This window comes from Sarcophilus harrisii, chromosome 3 (assembly GCF_902635505.1).
Source record: "Sarcophilus harrisii chromosome 3, mSarHar1.11, whole genome shotgun sequence".
NCBI lineage: Eukaryota > Metazoa > Chordata > Mammalia > Dasyuromorphia > Dasyuridae > Sarcophilus > Sarcophilus harrisii.
Window position 1 is genome coordinate 169,644,976 of NC_045428.1, and position 24,334 is coordinate 169,669,309.

The following is a 24,334-nucleotide window of genomic DNA, read 5'->3' on the forward strand; positions in this document are numbered from 1 at the left end:
AGACACACAGTCAGACATACACATACCTCCCATACACAGACATCTTTCCTATCCCTGCTAACTCTTCCATTAAATTCTGCTCCATAACTTGGCTTAATAAGCCAATAATAAGCCAGTTATAATATAACTTGACATCCCCCATCTAGGGATTCCTCTCTTACTTCTTCCCTCATCTTTTGCTTCCCCATCCACTTATCCTTCCCATCTTATTTCTTTTTAGATTTTGGAGGATGCTATACCCACCCTTCATGGTATATATGTGGTGTTGTCTATTGAACCCATTCCTAATGTGAGGTTTTCACAACTACAAGCCCGGCTCCCCTCTCTAATGTTTCTGTGTCTATTCTTTCTCTCATTTGTATTGTATTGTATTGTTTCATGATTACTATTTTTACCTTTAGTATGCCAATCTCTCTTTTGAGCTTACCCTATTGTTAATGTAAATTTTAAACATAAAACATACATTTCTCATGTAAAAAAAAAACCAATTTGTCCATGTTTAAACAGTTTGTCCATGTTGAGTTCCTTAAAATTGCTCTTTGATATTGGGTCTTATATGTTAAATTCTATTAAGTTTGGGTTTGATTGACAGAAAGTTCTGAAAATCTGCAAATTCGTTAAATGTCTGTTTTTCTCACTCAAAATTATAATTTTGCTGGGTATGATATTTTTGGCCATAGGCCTAGTTCTTTTGCTTGTCTGTAGATATGTTTTTAAGACCTTTTATTGTAGATGCTGATAAGTCTTGTACAATTCTAATTCTAGCTTCAGCATATTTGAATTGTTTTTTTCGTTTTTCTTACAAAATTTTCTCTTTGACCTGGGAGTTTCCAAATTTGGTAATAATTATTCCTATGTGTTTTCCACAAAGGATCTCCTTGAGGTGGTGATCTGTAGATTTTTTCTATTTCTACTCATGTTCTATCATTCCAGGACAATTTTCTAGAATTATTTCCTGCATTATTGTGTCAAGGTTTTCCTTTTGGTCACAACTTTCTGGCAATCCAATTATTCTTATATTTTCTCTTCTTGATCTGTTCTCCAGATCTGTTGCTTTTCTTATGAGATGTTCTGCTCTATTTTCTCATTCTTTATAATCTTTTTTGTTATTTCTTGGTCTGTCATAGCTTCACCGGCTTCTTTTTGCCTGATTCTAATTTTCAAAGGGTTATTCTCCTAAATTCATAATTTTTTTATTATTTCCTCAATGTCTCTCATTTGATTTTTGAATTCTATAAATTCTCTTTAGGGAGGGAGGCATTTCACATCACTCTTTGGAACAGAAGGTTTTTTTTACTCGTATCTTCTTCTGAAGGTCTTCCCTGTTCCCATAATGTCTTTCAATAGTAGAGTTCTTTCTTCTTTGCCAGTTCATTTTTTTTTTAATAAGAAGGATTAGTGTATCTCTAATATCTCTAATAAAAAGGATTAAGTATTCCTAATCTTAGGGGAGGGGGTGATGGTACCTCTAGCTTCCCTTCAGTTCTCCACTCTGACCAGGAACCCCCAAACCAAAAGCTCCATCCTCCTGCAAGTACCCACAGCCAGCAGCATCCTTACCCTGCTGCTTCTGCATTTACCAGGTGATGGTTCCTTCTTGCCTAAGACTATGGGTTTAGCATTCTTTTTTTTAAATAGCTTTTTATTTACAAGATATATGCATGGCTAACTTTTCAGTATTGACAAGTGCAAAACCTTTTGTTCCAACTTTTCCCCTCCTTCTCCCCACTCCTTCCCCTAGATGACAGGTTGACCAATACATGTTAAATATGTGGGCTTGGTATTCTTAATTAGGCCAGGTTCATTCTGTCTTCCTGGACTCAAACCCCCACTGGACAAACAGTTAGGAAGGTGAAAGTCTCTATGGTTCCTGCTGAGGCTCCAGTCACACCCAGCTGGCTTGAGGGGTCCCCTAGCCAGGGATTGTTTGCATTTTAAACAGGCTAATCTGGGCCCAGGATCTTCAGATCTTGCTGGGTTGTACCTCTTGGTCATCCAAATCTTGGTTTTTCATTACTCTTTGTTTCACCCTGAGGTGCAAATTTGGTGTATTTGTGGGAGAAATCAGGAGAGCTTGAAATTTACCAACCTATTCCGCCATCTTCCCAGAATCATCCCCTTGGATAGTATTTTTTTAAGCTTTTATTTTCAAAACAAATCCATAGATAATTTAACATTCACTCTTGGAAAACATTGTGTTCCAATTTTTTTTTCCCCCTCCTTTTCCCCCACTCCCTCCCCTAGATGCCAAGTAATTGGATAGCATTTTTCATCATGACTCCTTAGGGATGGTCATAGGTCACTGTCTTGATTAGAATTACCTAAATCATTCACAACTGATCATCGTTACAATATTGCTATAACTGTGTATAATTTTCTACTGGTTCTGCTCACTTTACTTTCATCCATTTTTATACGTTTTCCCAAATTTTTTTGAAATCATACTGCTCATTATTTCTATAGCACTATAGTATTCTGCCACAATCATATACCACAGCTTGTTTGGCCATTCCCCGACTGATGGGACTCCCCTCAATTTCCAATTCTTTGCCACCACAAAAATAGCTAATATATTTTTGTACAGATAGGTCCCTTTTCTTTTTCCTCTGATCTCTTTGGCATACAAACCTAGGAGAGGTATTAAAGGGTATGCAGTTTTATTAGTTCTTTGGGCATAATTCCAATTTGCTCTCCAAAATGGTTGAATCAGTTCATTAGTGGATTAGTTTTCCACATCCTTCAACTTTTGTCATTTTTCTTCTCTGTCATATTAGATTAGGCAGTCTGATAGGTGTGAGACTGTACCTAAGACTTATTTTAATTTGCATTTCTTTAATCAATAGAAATTTAGAGCATTTTTTTCTAAAAGACAAGATAATCAAAGATAACTTTGATTTTTTCCAAAAACTGCTTGTTCATATCCTTTATCAACTGAGGAATGACTTATATGCCAATTGATTTGACTCAATTTTTTATATTGAGAAATGAGAACCTTTATCTGAGAAACATGCTATAAAATTTTCCCCATTTTCCATCTTTTCCTTTAATCTTGGCTACAATGGTATTGTTTATGCCTAGAACTTTTAAATTTTGATCACAAATACTTCCCTTATGCATAGATCTGATTAGTAATCCATGCTTCCCTAATCTGATTATGATATGATTTATGCCTAAATCATGTATCCATTCTGACCTTATCTTGGTATATAGTGTCTATATCCAGATACCCTCTTTTAACATGATTTTGACTAACTTCTCTTTGCTTGGTACTTTAAAAAGAATTATCTTGGAGAGTAAATCAGAAATCTGACAAAAAACTTGTGGGATAATCTATATTTGTTCTCTCAACCCTATTTTCAAGATTATGAGAAGGAAAAAATTAGGCATCTGGCCAAATTGAGAGGCAGTGAGTTATAGAGCCAAGGCAATATGATATAAGACAAAAGCCCACTGGATTGGATTTTTTAAAATCTGAGGTTCCAATACTAACTCTGCCTTTAATCAGATTTCTGTCCCTGGGCAAGTCAGAGTCTTTTCCTGGTCTATAAAATAAACTTTAAAGTTTCTTCCTGCTCTAAAATTTAATGACAAAATGTGAGACACCTCAGCAATTGCTTGAAGATGAAATAAAGTTGAGTCCAGTAGTAAAATTCTGTGGCACCTACTGGGTAAGAAACAATATGGAAATTGTGGACACAAAAGTTTAGCAACACCTGGATTCAGGTTCTGTCCTTGATTACACTTATTTTTTATCTGTGTGATCTTAAGCAATTAATCACTTGAAAAGCATATATTTAATACCTATTATATGCCGTGCATTTTGTCAAGTTCTGGGGATACAATGAAGAAAATGAAATAATTCCTGAATTCAAGGAGCAGAAATAAATACATAAATAAATATATCTAGAATATATGCAAAATAAATTCAAGGGAATTTGGGGAAGGAGGACACTAGCAGCTAAGGCTTCATGTAAAAGATGATGCTTAACTTCTGGCCAAGATGGTTGTCTTCTAGTTCCTTGCTTGACAGAAATTTGCATTATGCAAATGTGATTTCATGTAAAAATTTTGGAAAATGAGAATTCAAAAAAAAAAAATAACCAAAGTTTCTTATGCAAATGCTGTCCTATCAGGCAGTATAAATAGTGTTTAAAAGTTGAGAAGCATCTCTAAGTCACTTTCTGCCTGTCTGCAGACAATGATTGTCTCTCCCTATGTTTGATAGTAATTCTTCTATTTTTACTGTTGCTGACAGCAAATGTACTTTTGAGGGGAAAAGTGAACCTTCTCAGTAGTGTAAACCAATAGCCTTGGAAATGAAAATAAAAATAATTAGAAAATATGGAGGAAAAAAATTATCATTGATAGTACATGAACTTGGGCTTGTGGTGTGGACACTACACACCATTTTGAAGGATGCTGCCCAGATAAAGGAAGATACAAAAGACAGTGCTTGCATTAAGCTGACTTATAAAAGTCCAAACAATAAAGAACCAAGAAACAGGCACTTGAATGTAGTTGATATATCTGTTGAAACAAAGAGAAGGTGCTAGTTAGAGATGAAGAAACTATTAATTGTGTGGACAGGAGATAGAAGAATATTTCTTTACGCTTGATGAAATTCAAGTCAAAACAAGTACTCTGAAGGAATTTGCACTGTGATTTGAAAATCATGTACTAGTGCAGATACTGAAGCAGCAAAGAGGATCCTACAGAAAGTAACAAAGGTGCCAATTTTCCAGAGCAATTCTTTAAAGCAGATGAAACCAGCATATTTTATCAAAGAATGCCATCTTGAACCTATATATTGTTGGAGGAAAAAAATTATGATAGGGATATATAATGTTTTGAAAAATAGTTATCTTCTCTCTAATACTACCTCATTATTTCAATTTATGAATTAAGGAAAGAATGAGAATTACATCTGCCTAGGCATTTACAGCTTTGGATGTAGGTAAGAATTTGTTCAGTCATGTCCCATTCTCTGTAACCCAACTTTGGGGTTCTCTTGTAAAAGACATTAGGGTGCTTTGCTATTTTCTTCTCCATTTCATTTTACAGATAAGGAAACTGAGGCACACAGTATTAAGTGGTTTGCCCAAGGTCACACTGCTAGTAAATGTTTGAGGCCACTTTTGAACTCAGGTTTTCCTGACTCTAGTATTAGTGTTCTATCTACCAGTATATCTAACTGCCAAAATACAGACTGAGAGACTTTCTGGAAATCTATAATTATCATGCAGTTTGGAATATTGATAGGACATAGAAAGCTATCACAGAAACATGTATGAAGAGTTTGAAAAAATCCCTCAAAGACTTGGAAATGAAAATAATTAGAAAATAGAGGAGAAAAATTATCACTGATAGTACATGAACTTGGTACTATGTTCCAAAACTTTCATGGATTTGATAAAGATGAAGCTGTTTGAAGAAGTAGCAAGATTGTACAATTAGCATGGAACTGGAGCTAGAAGTGGATGACAATTGATGTGAAGGAGTTAACTGAGTCTCATAGAAAAGAACTGTTGAATGAGGATCTGATTGAGCTGCTGATAGTTGCAAAGTCTGCGAAAAAGGGAGGTTTTGGAATCCGAGAATAAATTTTAAAAGATTCACAACAGAACAGGTGACAGAAGCATTTCATTATTTGAGTGAATTTTTTTTCTTGTGTTGAAAGGATGGATCAAAATATTCTAAGATTTTTAAAAGTTCAAAGATGAACTAAAGATAACTTTGCTTGCTATTGTCAGACATACAAAGAAAAAATGAGAGTCACTGTCCAAATACCTCTGGATGGCTTCAGAAACAAAGATTGTATGGTCAACCACTAGTGACAAAGGCTGTGGGCGAAGAAGGGGCAACATATGGCACATCTCTGTTAACTTTACTGAAGAGTAATACTGTGCATACTTGATCATTAACTTTACTTCCATTTATTATGATCCAGTAATTAAAATATCTGCATTGTAGTAAAATTCATGACTCGTGAAAGGTATTATTTTGTGTATGCCTTTGTCATATATGCTAAGTGAAGTGAATGGGTGAAGTAAATTCACATTAAGTAAAAACTGTTTTAAGTGGAAGAGTTTACTTAAAACAAGAACTATCTGAACCTATTCCAGCAAACCCTGAAATTCACCCCAGACAAATGATTAAGAAATCTATGAATAGGGGTTGTTAGATGGCACAGTGAATAAAGTACTGGTACTGAGTTCTGGAGAATCTGAGTTCAAATCCAGCCTCTGGATTTGACACTAATTTATGTAAACAAGTCACTTAGTCTATTAGCCCCAAATTCTCACCAAAAAAAAAAAATACTTATGAAAAACTTCAAGAAATGATTTCTATATTAGAAATGTACACAAATTCAAACTTCCCAGCAAAGTCAGTCAGCGACAATGCAAAAGTTGCCTCTCAGCATTACTAGAGCCAGACCATTGGCACATATAATCTGCAAAGCTCTGTGTCTGCAGAAGAGATAGCAAAAATGAAGGGCTCCCTTGAGAAAACCCAAAAGTAGTTAGAATGTCAATGTGTGTAACCAGTGACTAATGCAGTGCCAACTGCTCAGTCTAGAACAGTCCAGGCTTAGGAGCTCTGATGGCCTGTCTTAGGATGCTGGAAAGGACCTTAAAGATCCAGCATTTGGAATTTCAAGGATCTAGGATGGCCTGAAGGAGGTGCAAAAACCAGGGCCAACTATCCCACTGAGAAACACAAAAAAAGTCAAAGAAAATGGTGAACATCAACAATTATTGCAAATCTAAAGATCCTTAAAAAGAAGTCATGAAGAAATCCATAACAATTTCAAGAAAAGACTTAATGGGGAAAAATGGATTTTGAACAAATACTTCAAAGAAATGAATCAAGAGATATAAAAAATGAAAAAAAATTGTGGAGAAAATAAGTATTAGTCCAAGACAAAAAAAAAAATGTCTTGGAAAATACATTGCTTAGATGGCTAAGTGGTAAACTTTATCCAAGAAATGGATCTTTGAAAACTAGAGTGAACCAATCAATAATCAATGACTCCTTTCAGACAGCAATATTAGGATACAATTGAAAGGTCAAAGTATTGGAAGCAGAAATTAAAAGAAAATTTAAGACACTTGATTAAAAAAACAAACAAACTGGAAAACAGATCAAGGAAATAAAATTCAAGAAACACTTGATTCCTTGAAAATCCATGACTTAAAAAAAAATAACAATATAGTTAAAGAAATCATACACGAAAATTTCCTAGATATATTTGAATTAGAGAACAAAGATAGAATCTATCAATCATTTCCTGCAAGAAATCCCAAGAATTAAAGTCCACGAAAAAATAAGAGCCAAAGCCAGAGTTTCCACATTAAAAAAAAAAAAAAAATACTGTAAGCATTCGGAAAGAAGCAATTTCAAAACTAAGGAAGTATAGTTAGAATCTCACAAGACCTGGCAGCTTCTTGTATAAACAAGAGGACAAATCTTAGAATATAATATCCCAAAAGGCAAAAGATAAGGCACACAACCAAGAATAAGTTACTGTGTGATGATGAATCTAAACCTCAAGGGGGAGAAATGTTCTTTTAATGGAATACAAGATTTTCAAGCATTTCTGATAAAGTGACCAGCTGTTTGAAATAGAAACAAAAGAGTCCAGAGAAATCCAATGAAGTAAATTTATTTGAGCAACTGGAAAGAGATGCACAATGATATAATATTAACAGTCTACTAGGAAATAAATAAGTGTTCTTTAAGAATTTTAAGGTCTGCTAAGAGTAGTAAGGAAAAAAATGAAGGGAGGAAAAAAGGAGTAAGGGAGGGAAAAAAAAAAGAAGAAAGAAAGAGATCCTTAAAGGAGATTGGTTGTCTTCTAAGGACTGGAAAAGGGGAAGAGAAAATAAAGTAAAAAGAGAAATACACTAGTATAGAAAAAAGGAAGAAAGGGGTGAATCTTGCTATTTCCTTGGGGCACATGAGAATATAAATACATGCAGGAAGGTATGGGGCAAATGGGCATCAGAGAAACCTCACACCTTTCTAAAATAGACAAAATGAAAGTTGAACCCACACACATGCAAAGCAAATAATTTGATGTAGAAATTCATCAAACACAACAGGGAAACAAGTGGAGATAGAGATTTTTTTTTTTTAAGTTGGGGAGGAAACAGTCACAAACAAAACAACCTTTCTGATCCTGAAGAGATAAAAAGAGGGAAAAGAAAAAAAATAATCTAAAAGGGTACTATAGATTTTCAATTAAATTGTTGGGAAATGGCTGAACAAATTTTAATATATTTAGTAAAATATTATTGTACCATAAGAAATGATAAAAGAGATCATTTTAGAGAATCATAGGTAGAGTGAATCTATGCAGAGCGAAATGAGCTAAGTCAGAATAATTTTTAATGAGTTTTTACTGACGTCTTGTAGGTTTGTTTTGTTTTTTTTTAAACTGATATACTTTCCCTTCCCATATAACAACAGTATAACTAATAATATTTTTTAAAGAGGAACAAAAAATCATCACAATGATACATTTACAAAGTCTGAAGCATGCAACATGTAACATCTGTGGACCTTTCACTTCCACAAAAGAGCCAGTTCGAGGTGTCCTCTTATATCTCTTAATTCAAGTCATGCATAATCTTCACAATTTTGTTACACTGACTTTTGATTTTTTTGGTATGTGGTTTTCCTTTCCATTTATATTATAGTTAAAAAACAATACATAGGTATTTTGCTTCCTTGATTTTCTTTCATTCTTTCTCAGTTTGTATGGATCTTTCCAGGCTTCTCTATACTCATGACATTTGTAATTTATTTTTTCTTTTCTTTTCTTCCTCCCCCCCCCCCAAAATTGGGGGTTAAGTGACTTACCTAGGGTCACACAGCTAGGAAGTGTTAAGTGTCTGAGATCACATTTGAACTCAAGTCTTCCTGACTTCCAGACTGTTGCTTTATCCACTGCCCCAATAGTTGTAATTTCTTACAGAACACCAATATTCCATTACATTTATGTAATACAATTTGTTAAGCCATTCTTCAATAGGTATTGACTTCATTCCTATTATTTGATATTGCAAAGAGTGCTACCATAATTATTTTGATGTAAATGGAGACTTTCTTATTGATTTTCTTTCATCTTTCCTTTTTCCTTTCCTTCCATCTTCTTTCCCTTTCTCTCCCTTCTTTCCCTTTCTCTCCCTTCTTCCTCCCTCCTTCCTTCTTTTCTTCTTCCTTTCTCCCTTCTTCCCTCCTTCCTTCTTTTCTTTCTTTCCTTACTACTCTTACCAGGCATTAAGATGATATATGGGAATATAGCTCCATAATGGAATAAGAACAGTTTATATAGGAATGGCAAGACCATAAAGAAAAACTTGGAAAGACTTAAAAACTCATCAAATCAATGACCAATCATGTCTCTAGAGGTCAGATGATAAACCATGTGACTTTCTTCCTGAAAGGTGATGGATACACAAAGCACAGAAAGGAACATCCATTGGATGTGGACAGAATCAGGTTTTGCTGTATGAATTCATTTGGATTGATTATGTTTATTTGTTAAAAGGGTTTCTTTCGTTATTCAATTTTTTAATTGAGAGAAAAGAGAGAAGGGTAGATGTCCCCCCCAAAAAAGGCCATTATAACTTTTTTTTGACGCACAGAAGGGAACATAAGGACATTCAGATGGAAGCACAGACAAGAAGGTCAGCACTGGAAGTAGAACTTATTAGATGCTTTTTTTTAAAAAAGCAAACAGAATGAAATGGAGACTCACAGTTTCCCATAGAATTATTTTTTTTATTCTGGACATAAGGAAATGATTTTTTTTTGGGGGGGGGTGCTTAAGTTCAGAGCTTTTAAAATTTTTTTTTAAAAAGCAGCACTTAAGCTAAGTGTTGATGGTAACAAGAGATTCTGGGCAGTGAAGTTGACAAAGCGAGGCAGCTAAGTGGTGCAGTAGATAGAGCAACAGCCCTGAAGTCAGGAGGACCCGAGTTCAAATCCAACCTGAGACACTTATCACATCCCCAGCTGTGTAACCCTGGGCAAGTCACTTAATCCCACTTGCCTCACCAAACAAACAAACAAACAAACAAAAAAAAAAAACGTTGATAGAGGTAAGGAAAGAGGGCATTCTAGGCACCAAGATAAAGCCCAGGATATCCTATGCGAGGAACAGAAAACAGGACAAGTTAGCCAGACAAGTTAGCAGGACAAGTTAGTTCTTTTCTTAGCCAGAGGAAAGAATGTGTGACAAGAATAAATGTGTAATAAGACTGGAAAGATAGACTGTGGAGCTAAGTTGTAAAAGTCTGCAAAGGCAGAGACAGGAGTATACAGTCCTATAAAGCCATAAGGAATCACTAGGGGAGTGACATGGTCATTTAAATCATTTAAATTTAAAGCAGTGAGAGCATTGAAAATATGACGTCTAATAAGGAAGTTACTGCAAGAAAAAAGGAGAGCTGTAATGGCTGTGAGGAGAGAGAATATGAGATATGTGAATATGGATATTGGTATTTGTTGGTATGTGTGACTCTTCTTGATCCCATGGACCATAGCCCACCAGGCTCTTAGGTCATTCACTATCTAATTTCATGTTCATTAATTCTATGACAGTCTCTAGCCATCTCATTATCTGCCATCCCTTTTTCCTTTTGTCTTCAATCTTTTCCAACATTAAGGTCTTTTCCAAAGAGTTCCATTTTCTCATGAGGGAGGGCAAAGTATTTAAGCTTCATTTTCAATATCTGACCTTCTGGTGAGTAGTCTGAATTACTTTCTTAAAATATTGACTGATTTGATTGCCTTGCTGTCCAAAGGAGTCTCAAAAGTTGTCTTCAGCACCACAATTCAAAAGCATCCATTCTGCAGCACTCAGCTTTTCTTAGAATCCAACTCTCACCGTCAGTCATTGCTATTGGAAAAACTCTAACTTTGACTATATGGACCTTTGTCAGCCAGGTGATGTCTGCTTTTTAGTATGCTGTCCAGATTTGCCATAGCTTTTCTGCCAAGGATCAAGTATCTTTTAATTTTATGGCTGCAGCTAGCATCTGGAGTGATCTTTGGCCAAGACTATAAAGTCTGTCACTGCTTCCATTTCTTTTCCATCCATTTGGCCGGAAGTGATGGCTAAGTCGCTTAATTCTAAGATTTTTTGATATGAAATATTATGGGTGAACAAATGACAAAATTTTTTAATTCAATGAGTATATAAATATATATGCCAAGATTACACCCTTGGCAAACCAAAATGATGGTGATATTTTCAGTAAAAGTAAAGAAATTACATAAAGGGGAGGATTTGGGGGAAACTGTTCTATAAACATCCAGTTTGAAATGTCCAATAGGTAGCCAGTGATAAAAACGAGTTAGATATATAGATCACTGGCTCCATGTAGAACTTAGTTGCCTCATCTGTAAAATGAGAGTATTGTCCCTTTCATCTTTAATTCTTTGACCTATCAACAAATTAATTATATGGCCATGGGCAACTCATATAACTTCTCAATGGCCCCCTAGTAACTCTCTAAGACCGTAAATTACAGATAAATTGTCCATCTTACTTTGGTGGATGGAATTTCCATATGAGTAGTATGATCCAATGAAATAACAAATCCAGACAAAAACAAAACAAAACAAAGAACTTGCTATAAAATAATATGGCTCTCATACTTAGAGTAATGCTTAGAATTCATAATTTAACTTGGTGAAAGACCATTTAATCATCACTTCATAGTCCCAAGAGAGAGGAGGGAAAAATCTGTTTCAGCAAAGAACTAATACTTCATTTGATTCCAAAAGGGACTTTGCAAACGAAGCCTATCTTCAACCATTTCTCATCCCTTTAGTGAAGTCATAACTCTAAATCTACCACCCTTTGTCACTTCCTTGGCCACAGACTGAAATCACAAAAATAGAATTACAGGATGGCAGCTGCTTGAAAGAAGAAAATACAAGCATTTTCATTTTTTTCTTCCCTTCCAAAAAAAAAAAATCTAGACAACATGATACCAATTCAAATGATTTATGTGTTATTTTCTTTTTCTTTAAATAGTTCCTCAAATTTACTACTCTGCTCTCCAAATATTATCTTCCTTTCATATATGTCAATGAATAATCTTTCAATGAAGTTCTATAGAATCTTAAACATAAGATTTTATTACTGGCTAAAAATAAAAGACTTATTCAAAGTAGGCATAAGTTTTATAAAGGACTGATGGTCAAGGTTTGCTGATTTAGCTACAAGTGACCTATTATGTTAATGATTGTTTTGGTTGATGTGGCAGTCATTACATTTTAGGATCATAAGAACTTGGGGGCGGGGATAGAATTTTGGAGACCTCCAAATCCACACACCCCCATTTTACATTTCTTCTTGAAGAAAATGAAGTGAGATGAATTCTCTTAAGATTTCATTTGGAATATCTCATAAGTACATTAGGAACCCTTCAGATCACCTCTACCAATCCCAAAGTCCATGATGTATACAGCATTAAGCACAACACTGAAAGGATGATAGCAAATAGGAGATAGAGTCAAATATGAATTCAAGCTCCTAGGAACTATCACAGTGTTTGGATTATAGGAGTTACATCATCATCTGATCTTCATCATCAAGAATTTTTAAGTGCCTATTATATACCATCAATTATATTAATCACTGAGGACACCAATACAAAAGTAGATCAGTTACTGCCCTCAGAAGATTATATTTTTCAATTAAATGCTTTTTTCCCCTAAATTATACCATATGGAATAATTAGCAGGTCACTAGAATGGAAAGGACTTGAAAGAGTAACTTGGGTCATCTGTCTTGGGTCTTCTCTTTTCCAAGCTTTCTTTTTTTAAAATTTGAATTCAAATTATCTATCCTCCCTCCCCAAGAAGGCAAGTAATATATCAATTCTATGTCACATCAGCTTTTTCTTTGTTAATTTTTTTAAACAGTATTTTATTTTTCCAAATACATGTATAGATAGTTTTCAACATTCATTTTGGTAAAATTTTGTGTTCCAATTTTTTTCCCTCCTTTCCTTACCTTCCCCTTCCCCAAGACAGCAAGCAATCTGATATTGGTTAAATATCAGTTTTAATATCAGGCTAAAACATCAGTTTTTTTGGCTGGCATCTCACACTAACTTTCCCTTACCAATTTTCTTCTCTGTCTTTAAACTTTAAACTCTTCATCTTCTTGGTCTCTTTTCTTTCTCCCTAAGTTAGTCTTGGGCCACTCTTACCCACAAACAATCTTTTTTTAGATCCAGCTGTTCCACCAAAAGATTTATTCCATTACTTTTCTCCACTTCATTATTAACACTTCCTTCCACTTTTTCACAATCCAATACTTTTTCTTGCTGACCTCCACATATATTCTTTCCTCCTAGGTTTCTCCTTCTACCTCTCTGACCACATCTTCTATTCTTCTGCTGATTGCATCTCCAGAAGGAAACCTTAAAGCTCACTACTCTTGAGTCTTCTCTCTAAATTCTCTCCTTTGGTGGTAGTATTATTCATTCTCAATTTCAATTATCACTTCTACACAAATGGTTAATAAATTTCCATTTCTAGCCCCAACTTCTCCCCTAAGTGCATGAAGTTCACTGTTTCTGTCAACTTGATTACCCAGGTTCAATATCTTGGAGTAATCCTTGACTTTTACTCCCTTTCACTCCAAATATTGTAGTTTTACCTCCACAACATTTCATATCTATCCTCTTCCTTTCTCTTCACAGAATCACCACAAGAGTTAGGCTTTCATCATCTCTTGTGGTTTTTTGGTCCTAATTGCTTCAAATCCTTCCCATCATCATCCTTACAGCTGCCAAAAATTACTTTTCTGACATAGATATGACCATTTAACCTATTTAATATAACTCAACCCTATTTTAATATAATTCAAGTGGCTTCTCTGTAATTTTAGGATCAAATATTGCCTCATCTTTCTCTTCTATTTAATTTCTATTTTTGTATAAGTTTTATAATAAATTATTATTATAGTAGCACAAAAGTACAATTTATAAATAAATATGTTAATGTTGGAGTGAATGCTCAAAGCTGTATGCATGTACTGATGCTGAGTGAAATGAGCAGGACCAGGAGATCATTATATACTTCAACAACAATACTATATGATGATCAATTCTGATGGACGTGGCCCTCTTCAAGAAGGTGAACCAAATCAGCTCCAATAGAGCAGTAATGAATTGAACCAGCTACACCCAGCGAAAGAACTCTGGAGATGACTATGAACCATTACATAGAATTCCCAATCCCTATATTTTTTGATTTCCTTCACAAGCTAATAGTACACTATTTCAAAGTCCAATTCTTTTTGTACAGCAAAATAATTGTTAAGACATGTAGACTTATATTGTATTTAATTTATACTTTAACATACTTAATATGTATTGGTCAACCTGCCATTGGGGGGAGGGGATGGGAGGAAGGAGGGGAAAAATTGGAGCAAAAGTTTTGGGAATTGTCAATGCTGTAAAATTAACCATGTACATAACTTGCAAATAAAAAGCTATAATTTATTTTTTTTTATTTAATAGCCTTTTATTTACAGGATATATACATGGGTAACTTTACAGCATTAACAATTGCCAAACCTCTTGTTCCAATTTTTTACCTCTTACCACCCCCCCACCCCCTCCCCTAAATGGCAGGATGACCAGTAGATGTTAAATATATTAAAATATAACTTAGATACATAATAAGTATACATGACCAAAACATTATTTTGCTGTACAAAAAGAATCAGACTCTGAATTATTGTACATTTAGCTTGTGAAGGAAATCAAAAATGCAGGTGTGCATAAATATAGGGATTGGGAATTCAATGTAATGGTTTTTAGTCATCTCCCAGAGTTCTTTTTCTGGGTATAGAAAAGCTATAATTTAAAAAAAAAATTTAAAAGGCTGTATGCATGTATTTTTTTAAACCTAATAAGGTACAGGATTTTTAAAAAGTTTAGAGATTAATGTTAGAAGTCTCTCAAACTGGAAACTTTGTGTCATCTTTGATTTTGGCCTTCCCTCACAACTAATCAATGGTCAAGTCTGGTTGATTCTATTTTGAATAATCTTCTCTCTCTCCCCTCCCCTAATCCAGACCCTCAATAGTCTCTTTAGTCTGATCTCTTAGGTAGGACTCCCAGTCTCCAATCTCTCTGTCCTTTAATCCATCCTAGATAATTTTTCTAATACACAGTTCTGAGAACTTAGTACCATTGTTTAGATAACAACCCAGCCTGATTTTTCAAATTATGCTTGCTCTATCTCAAACTGGGATATTTGCCTAAACATCTACATATATTGGTTCTTCCTGGGCTAAAATACAACAATTCAGGACTGGGACCTATGTGTTACGGAATTTGCAGTAGTCACTCATGGACAAGGCATAAGTTATCCTCTCGATAACTCTAATGTACATAGAGAAAAGCAAATAGAGACCACTGCCCAGACTCAATATTAGGAAAAGCTTTCTAATAATTACGGTTATCCCTCACGATGGAATGGTTTAGATTATTGAATTCCTCATCACCAAGAGGTATCCAAACTAAGGTTAAATGACTAGCGTTTCTCAGGGATGTTGCAATGATGTTGCAGGGGTTCTGGCTCAGGTAGGGGCTGGACAAGACACTTCTGAGGTCTCTTACAAATCTATGTTTCTATGATTCCGTCACCACATAGAAGTAAAAGTTGCGATGACCCCACATCTACATTTTTGAGGTTGGAAAATGATACTAAAGGGTTTCCAAATATGTAGTCATTGAAAAGGATTTCATGCCCATAATTCTTGCATTGCTTTCCAAAGTTCCATGGCTACAGAGATTAATGGTTCCATATAACCATGGTGCAGAACAGATTCATACAGAGTTTGGCTAAATTAAACCAGATGCCCAAGCTCTCTCTGCATGTCTGTGACTCAAACACCACAGTATTCTCTAAAGCAGTACCGTCGCTGAACTTTTCAATTCAGAAAGACAGAAATGATGATCACTCATCACAAATTCTATGAGTGATGTGGAGTGGTTCAAATTGGCTGAGTGACTACAGCCCATAATGGAAGAAGGACTCTGGATAGGTACTGTGGAGCAGGAGAATGAGCTCTACCTCCAGAGTCAGCAGTGCTAGCCTCTGAATATGTAACCAGGGAAACCACTTAACTCCATCTGGTCTTCATTCTCTCATCTACAAAAACCAAGAATTTAAAAAGATCGCTTCTGGAGTCTCTTTCAGCTCTAGATCGAATTCTGTGCTGTCTCAGGATACTCTTCCAGTATCAAAAACAAGCTGCCCTACTGCAAAAGAGTGAGCTATATTTTGGACCTTCCTTTCCCCCATAATAGTGGCAAAGACAGATCCCATAAGAAAAAAGTCAATGAAAATTATGGTTGTAATCTTCTTGTTTTCACTTCCCAAATATACCAGCAGCCTTTTATTTTAAAATGTAAAACATTAAAAATAATTTAAAATGTAAAAAAAAAAATTTAAATTTACTTAAAAATTTTTAAAAATTGAGAACTATTCTTCTTCTACATTGTACCTGGAGTATTTTAAGCAGTTTTGATTCCATACACACTGCTCAATGAATTCTAGGATCCAAAAATGCATTAAAAACAAACCAAAAAACCCAGATTATTTGCAATAGCATGGCACAGTAGACAAAGACCTGAGTTCAAATTCTGATTCTACTGTCTATTACCTAGGTGATCTTCAGGTTATTAATCTGTAAAATGAGATTAGGGGTCCTCTCTACATTCCTTTGTACCTCTAAATCCTAAAATAATCCTTCTGATTTTTGTCAACAAAAATCTGACATGCTCAGGGTGGGTCTCTTCATATTAATTAAATTTAAGATTATGTCCCAACAAATTATCAACTCTAGGAATAGCCAAAGTAAAAGAATTCAACTCACTGACACATCAGTTCTTCTATTACCCATCCTATCTCCCTGGTATCTTCAGTTGAAGGTACAGAACACAATATACTTACTAATGCTCTGTTCTTACTATGTAATTCCTCCACTAAAATACCTTCAGTGGCTCCCAAATACCTACCCACATATTTAAGGGTTTCCATAATCTGATTTCTAAGCTAATCACCACTACTTCCTCAATTTTATTTTTTCAACTATCTTGCCCTCTCTTTTCTACTTCCAGATCATGGCTCACACTGTTCTCCAAGTTTAGAAGAGAAAAGATCTCATCTATTACTATTAAAATCTTTACTTCCTTTACAAGAATTAGATAGATACCTTCAGAGCCCAATTCTAGTGCCTACCATCTCATCCTTGAAACTTTCCCTACTTCTTTTCACCTGAAAGAGCTCTCCTTCAATAAAATTTTCAGGATATTTTGTATCATAGTTATTTATATGAATACTTCATTCCTTCTCTCTTGTTTTAGATTGTGAGCATTGTGAATGCAAGATCTGGGTCTTATTTCATTTTTATATCCCCAGCACGTAGCAGAATATCTAATATACAGGAAGTCCTTAAAAACTTTGAAATTGAACTGAAATACTGTTTTCTGAAATGCTTTGCTTCAAGAGTACACTTTTGAGTATTGGCTCATTTTCTGCTGAGTGAAAAAAATCTAGAAATACCCACAATGCTGCAATTCTACTGAAAAACACAAGTTCCTGAAAAGAAAGTCAGATTCTAAAGAACAGTTTGACCACTGAAAGGGATCCACAACTGTAAATAAATGTAAATTTTTTTAGATATTTATTCAAAATACATGTATTTTCAAGGCATTGAATGAGATACTAGGGGGAGTAAAATAATAGTTTCAGGGTTCCTTCAGGGTTTATTGGTCCTTAATCATAAGGACGGGAAAGAAGTAAAGAATGACAAAAAGGCTAATGTGGCTGAAGGATAGTACATGTGAATGGGGAGTAATGTAAAATAAATCTAGAAAGGGAAAAAGAACTAGCGACCCTGCCACATGAGGATTAGAAATGTTTAAGACTTGGAGAAGAGCGTATAGAGAAGGAATGTCATTGATAGTTTTTTTCAGTTTTGTCTAATACTTCATGACTCTATTTGGAGTTTTCTTGGCAAAGATACTATAGTGATTTATTCGTTTCCTACTGTGGATCACTTTATAGCTAAGGAAATAAAGACAAACAGGGTTAAGTGACTTATCCAGGATCACACAGCTAATAAGTGTCCGAAACCAAATTTGAACTCGGGAAAATAACTCTTCCTGACTCCAGGCTTGACACTCTAACTACGACCCTGCCTACCTGCCCTAGAGAAGATATGATAGATCCTAATTTCAAAGTTTCCTCAAGTATTTGAAGAGCCATCATTTAGAAGAGTTAAATTTATTGTCCTCAAAGACTAGAAGTAGGATCAATGAGAGAATTTAGGTTTAACCAAAAAGAAAATATTTCCCATAAATGAGATTTATCAAAAGGGAAATATAGTAACTTAGGGGATAATAGTCGCCCATCACTGTAGAAGGAGAATGCTTATTTAAAGAGATGATAAAGAACTTTTTGCTTAATCATGTGCTGGACTAACAGATGTCCAATTCTGAGATTCTGAGGCCTAAGGAAATTAAAGGATGCTATTACATGATAAGTCAGTACTAGACTTGCAGTTTTCCTGGTTCCCATTCCTATACAACTGTTATTTACCCCATACTGCTAACACACAGTAACAATGTAAGACAAAAAAAATTGAGAGAGAAAAGAAAATGTGGGCATGGGAAATATGCCCTAAATTACAGGTCAATGGTCTCCCAGCAAAGAAGTACAAAGAAGTACAGAACATTTTCTCCATGCCAGTTAGGCCTTTCAATATGATGAAAAGAGTACTACTAGGCTGCCTGAGGGGCTATGAGAAATCTAGGACACTTGTGCATTATTATTGGAATTGTGAAATGATCCAACCATTCTGGAGAACAATATGGAACTATGGCCAAAGGGCTATAAAAGTGGGCATACCCTTTGATCCGCCAAGGTCTCTACTGTATCCCAAAGAGATAATAAAAGACTGGGCCTTTTATTAAAAGACATATATATATATATATATATATATATATATATATGTAAAAGGACAAGGACTCACATGTGCAAAAGTGTCTGTGGCAGCCCTTTTTGTAGTGGCAATAAACTGGAAACTGAGTGGATGCCCATCAGTTGGAGAATGGCTGAATTATGGTATATGAATGTTATGGAATATTATTGTTCTATAAGAAATTTTCAGCAGGATGATTTCAGAGAGGCTTGGAGAGACTTACATGAACTGATGTTAATTGTAATGAGCAGAATCAGGAGATCATTATACACAGTAATAAGATTATGTGATGATCAACTGTGATGGACTTGGCTTTTTTCAACAGAGGTGATCCAAGACAATTCCAATAGATTTGTGATGGAAAGAGTCAGCCACATCTAGAGACAGAACCATGGAGACTGAATGTGGATCAAAGCATAGTATTTGCACCTTTTCTGCTGCTATTGTTTGCTTGGTTTTTTTTTTTTCTCTCCTGTTTTTTTTTTTTTTCTTTTGAACCAATTTTTCTTGTGCATCATGACAAGTAAGGAAATATCTTTAGAAGAATTATACATGTTTAATCTATATCAGATTGCTTACTGCCTTGGAGAGAGGGTAGAGAGAGGGAAAACTTTGGAACACAAGAGTTTTTGTGAATGTTTATATTGAAAACTATCTTTGCATGTATTTGGAAAAATAAAATACTATTAAAAACTGGGAGAAAAAAAGATGCAAGCCATCTAGTCTCACTAACTCAATGTGACTTTGGCCAAATTACTTACACTCTGAATCCTCATTCCTCATCTGTAGAAAACTGGGGTAAAAAAAAAATTTTAAGAACAAAAAAAAAAGATATCATAGCTTATAAAGCACAAGTTTTAAATATGTATTCATTATTATTTCTTCTTATTAGGAATGTCATCATTGGATCCTATTAAATCAACATTTTTTAAAATGTCTACAATGCACCAGTTACTGTTCTAGGCACTATGAATAAGAGACAAATGTAAAACCTATTAATGCCCTCAGGAAGACATAAGTATATACAATATACACCATATGATGACACAGAGGTCACCTTATATTCTTGAAGGCTACAATAACAGGGGATATAGTTAGCCAGTCCTCTTTGGCTGGGATGGCTTTAATTGCAAGGCCCTATTTAAGTTCACAGAAACTCACCATCAAAAGGCTGACCATTGGGTTACAATTTTATTTTGACCATAAAGAAACTAATGAGAAATTATACTATAGAAGAAATAGTAGAGAAAGTACTCACCAGGATGAAATCATGGATATTTTTCAGTATTGGAATATTAAGAGTAAACTTCCCAGTTTCAAGCTACTAGCTTTCTCAATGCTTTTCATGGCATTTAAAATGACTGAGCCTATTTTATTCCCTTTTTCCCTAACCCTGAATTAAATTACCTTGTAGAATTTAAGTAACACTGCCTAATATGAAAAAATTAAGTTATAAAATGCTCCTAGAGTGAAAATTTCTGATGACATCAAAAGTAACAGATGAGATGATGTCTGGTTTGTGGGGGTAAACAGCTGTTATAGAAAGGATATGAAAATTGCCAGGGGCTAATGACTGCTTCTGAAAACAATTTTAAGATTAAGACTTTTGGAAGACACCCTGGAAACAGAAAAAAAAATTAATATTTAACATGGATAAGGGAACAATCTCAATTTAAAGAGACAAAAAAGGCTTTTTATCCTTTTTATCAGACCATTTTTTAAAATTTTTTTTCTGTTTTCCCTTTAAATATGGACCACACTATAGAGGGGAGGGGAAGAGGGTAACTAGTTAGAGAAGGCAGAAAATAAAGTAGTTGCACAAATTTTCCCACTCAGTTATGAAAAAAAAACAGTAATATAACATAGACTTAATATAACATTTCATCATTTTAATGGACTTGAGATCTCAGTGATGGGTATACTCATTCCAATGGTGTGAATAACAACATCCACACCCTTTTCTGGGTGATTTGTGTCTGTGTCCTCCCATAATTCAGTCATGGAGCATCTGGACAGAACTTCAAATACCTTTCATCTAAATCTGAATATTCCATGAGTCTCACAGAAGCACTTTGGTTGCTCATTTACTGTCCCTCCCTACATGAATGACCTAACTTCTTTTCTAGAACAATTTTCATTGAAAAGGTGCAAGATATAAAGAATTAAATTTAGTTCAACAGGTATAGTATCCATCGTTGAACAGATAAGAAGGAATCCATACCCACTTAGAACTTAAATTTACTGTAAGACATAAGACATAATTATAATATTATATAAAGATAGTAGTTTGAATTTATGTGGCAGATTAAGGTTTGTAAGGTTCTTTACAAATTTATATCATTTGATCTTACCATCAATATTGTGGTAGAGGTATTATTACATTTCCACTTCACAGATGTAGAAACTGAGGCTAAAGGAGAAAAAGTCACAGAGCTAGTAAATGTTTAAAGCAGAATCTGGCTCCTTATCTTCCTTTTAAAGCAGAATCTGGCTCCTTATCTTCCTGACTCCAGTCCAGCACTTGAACATAAAAGCATTAAAGAGGTGCAAAACAATATTTTAAAAAATGAATCATGGTCTTGTCATTACTGGAGGAAAAATGAGGGACATCTGAGTAAAGTTTTAAAGCATGGGTAGAAATTCCACAGATAAAAAGGAGGCAAGAAATTATAGAATGAACTATCAGAAAAATAAGTTTGATTGGTTTAAAGCACTGAGTACAGAGTATATAGAGGGGGCTAATAAAAGATAAGGAGGCTGTAGAGGGCAAGAGAGTTTAAACTTTACTCAGGAGTCAATGGGGAACCACTGAAAAAAATTTTAGTGAATATCTGATATGACCAAGTCTAGATTATATATAATAATCAAAGATTATTCTGCCAGTTTAAGAAGGATATGTTGGAGCAAGGAGAGAGTAGTACTGATTAATATCTAAAAGAGTTTTTTTTAATTATGTAGCTGTGATCCCTTTTCCTCCTGTATAGTCTAGTAAACCAGGCAGTTTCTTGTTTAAAGAATTTAATTTGTACTCAAGTGGAGGAAGTGACCCTGAGGCTCTTGAAGGGAGCAGAAACTCCAACACCCCACTCATAAATAATACTTATAAATAACTATCCCAAGAGAGGACAGAAACTATTTCAGCTGGAATGAGTAGAAGTGAATGGGGTGGAAGTGATGATTGCTACAATGGGTACAGATCTCTGAGCCTACCATTCAGACTGATTAATAGTAAACTAAACAGTATTTTGAAGGTAGGAGGATCAAACTCTGAAAAAAATTCAGAACCTCACCCAATAGCAGTTGTATTATTACATGCCAGTGTGATTTAAGATATGTCACTTGTTCCAAACCTCAGTTTCCTACTCTTTAACATCAGAAGGTTGGACTAAATGAATAATAGTTGATCCAAGAGCCCTTCCAATTTTACATTAGTAAACCTAATATGCATTTTAAAAGGTGATTAAAAAGCTACCACAAATTTAAATTTTAAAAATAAATTAAAGTTTTATTTAAAATAAAAAATAAATTTAAAATTTAAAAATAAATTTAAAAAGTTAAATTTTAAAATAAATTTTTATTTTATTTACAACAGTATCTACACTCATTTGAAAAATTGAAATTTATTTATGTGCAAGACAGTTTAGTAGATTTGATATATAAAGATCAATTTAAATATTGATTGTCTATAAGCAGATCAAGCCAATATAAAAATTACAATACTATCTAAATTAATTTACTTATTCAGTGCTGGACGAAACTCCGCAAAGAATATTTTATAGAGCTAGAAAAAAATAAGATTCATATAGAGAAGTAAAAGATAAGAATCTCAAGGACAATAATGAAAAATAGTGGAGAGAAAAGGGGTCGATGAGTATCAGATCTCAAACTATACTACAAAATATCAAGAATAAATAATATGCTTTGGTACTGTTTAAAAAAAAGAGAGAGAGAGATCAATAAATAGGTTAGATTAAGAATACAAATACCAAAGCCAACAAAGCGCAGTAGCGGTGTTTAATAAACCCGAAGTTTATCATTTGCTATTTGACAAAAAACTGCTCAGGTTTCATATGCAATCATCTTTTGTTTTATTATACTATTACAGAATATGTTTGTACTATTACAGAAATGTTTGTTTTACTCCCTAAATTAAAAATTAGATAAATAAAAAAATATTGAAAATATTAGGAAAAACAACAACAATCTGATAAAAATTAGGTTTAGACCAACACTTCATAACACACACCAAGATAAATTCCAAAGGTATATATAATTTACATATATAAAATCAAATTATAAATTAAGAGGAAGGATAAAAGTATCCTATAACAAAGTTTCTTAAACCATGGGGCACAATCTCTTCACATGACTGAACGTGGGGGTTGCAGAAAAAGTTGGTAACAGTAAAAGGTATCAAATATTCCACCAAGATTTAATTATTTATGTAAAAATAAACAAGCACATACATCTCATTAGTATGCAAATCTTTCATCTTTAACAAATGTTAAAATGATATATATGTCAAAGAATTGTTTTAAAATAAATTCCTTTATTATTTATTATCAGTCAACATTTGATTTGTATAACTATTTTATTTACCTCAGGATAGCAAAAATATTTCTCAGCTGAAAAGGGATTACAAGTGGAAAACATTTAAGAAGTCTTGCCTATAAATCTATGGATAGAGAAGAATTAATTCATGACTGAACATGAGATAGTGAGATTCATAAAAGATAAAATGGTCAATTTTGATTACATAAAAATTTAAAGTTTTTACACAAAGAAATCAAATGTGGACAGAATTAGAAGAGAAACGGATTAAGAAATCTTTGTAGCATATTTGTCTTCCAAAATATGTAAGAAATTGAATTAAATTTATAACACAAAGAGCCATTCCCCAATGGATAAATGGTCAAAGACTATGAACAGGCACTTATTAAAGGAAGAAATCCAAACTAACAAAATTACATGGGAGGAAAAAGCTCTAAACCATTGCTAATTAGAGAAAAACAAATTAAAATAACTTTGAGATTTTTCCTTACACTTGAACTGGCAACTTTTGTCAAAAAGAAGAAAATTAGAATACAATGGGTGAAAGCTCAAATTGGTTTCACTATTTTAGTTAATTTGGAAAATTAAACTAAAATTTGGAAAGTTACCAAACTACACATATTCTTTGACAAACATCCCACTAGGCCTATATCCCAAAGAAATCAAAGAAAAAAGCAAAGGACCTATATGTACAAAAATATTTATAACAGCTCTTTTCATTTGTAGTCCAAAACTAGAAACCAATGAAGTGGCCTT

The 24,334-nt window shown here is 34.1% G+C and overlaps 1 protein-coding gene across 1 annotated transcript in view; it reads right to left on the reverse strand.

Moving 5' to 3' along the window:
- Positions 1-24,334, reverse strand: part of LIMS1 (LIM zinc finger domain containing 1) — a 208,607-nt gene that overhangs the window by 178,264 nt on the left and 6,009 nt on the right. The gene's annotated exons all lie outside the window — the stretch shown is intronic.